Source organism: Somniosus microcephalus, chromosome 4, assembly GCF_052327205.1.
Source record: "Somniosus microcephalus isolate GS21.2 chromosome 4, FLI_Smic_1.0, whole genome shotgun sequence".
NCBI classification, from domain to species: domain Eukaryota; kingdom Metazoa; phylum Chordata; class Chondrichthyes; order Squaliformes; family Somniosidae; genus Somniosus; species Somniosus microcephalus.
Window position 1 is genome coordinate 1,303,591 of NC_140990.1, and position 1,348 is coordinate 1,304,938.

At 43.2% G+C, this 1,348-nt stretch overlaps 1 non-coding gene across 1 annotated transcript; it reads right to left on the minus strand.

The window, feature by feature from the left end:
• Positions 1-330: 330 nt before the first annotated feature.
• On the minus strand, positions 331-413 carry trnal-uaa (transfer RNA leucine (anticodon UAA)). The gene has a single exon. It is a non-coding gene; the product is annotated as a tRNA-Leu (tRNA).
• Positions 414-1,348: the final 935 nt, after the last annotated feature.

Below are 1,348 nucleotides of genomic sequence, written 5' to 3' on the forward strand. Positions count from 1 at the left end.
ACAGAAAAGGAGGCGTATGACAAATGTGTAACAGAGAGAGACAGAAAGAGAGTGAGAGAATGAGAGGGAGACAGAGAGGCAGATAGTGAGACAGAGGTGGAGACTGAAGATATAAAAACACTTGAAGATTCCTTCTCCTTGTTAGCTGAGAGTGACAGAGAGAGTGAGAGAAAAATGCAGATTCAGCAGATGAAAAATAGGACTTGAAGAATTACATATGAAACCTTTCTGCATTTTTAAAAATCTCATTGTTTGTTTGATGGAGGTTCAGCTGATGACAAAGAATGTCATTGAGCAGGATGAAAGGAAATGTGTCTTAAATTAAAGAGTTACCAGGAGTGGGGTTCAAACCCTCGCGGGTATAAACCCATTGGATCTTAAGTCCAACGGCTTAACCACTCGGCCATCCTGGTGCTGTTAGCTCTTGTGGGCTGTTTCTGTGAGAATCAGGGCTTGAAGCGCCACCCTGTCACAGAGTTGAGTAAAGCAGAGATTTCCTCGGTGGCAGGACAGGTTAACAAAGCAGTTAAAAAAGCAGATGGGATCCTGGGGTTTGTAAATGGAGGCAGAGTGCACAAGCCAGGAAGTTAAGGGAAATCTAAATAAAACACTTGTTCGGCCTCAGCTGGAGTATTGTTTCCAATTCTGGGGCAACACACTTTAGGAAGATGTGAAGGCTGAGGAAAGTATCCCCGCTTGTTACCTGAGTGATCGGCAGACACACACAGACAGAAACAGAAAGCCACACATACACATCAACACAGACACACATATAGAGTGACTTAGACATCGAGAGATACAGGCAGAAACACTGTCGCTAATTTGCCTGATTGTTGTTCTATTTCCGACCATATATTTCGTGAATATTTGCACAATGAAAACGTGACAACTTCGAGGAGTCGAAAAATGTGGGATTTAATTCCGCCTAACTCAGGATTAGTTCTCCAGGGATTTGGTTACATTTTGAAATGGGATGAAAAATGCTGGAATCGTAGTCGGCAGGATTCGAACCTTCGTGGGGAGACCCCAATGGATTTCTCGTCCATCGCCTTAACCACTCGGCCACAACTGCTGGGTCTGTGAGATTTTAAATGTTGCTCAGATAAAATCGCAATCATCCATCGCTCTGGACCAAAACAGCACTTCGCCCCGAAACAGTCTATATTGAAGAAAGTTTTCAAAGAGACAATCCCCTCTCGCAATTTCTACTCTTCAATTTTTCACTGCAGCTTTTTTACTTGAAGCTGCACCAGGATACATCATTGCAGATTTTAGAAATGCTTAATTCCCGACGGGGAATTGAAACCCCGTCTTCCAACGTAACAGGCGGGGATATTTCACTATATTT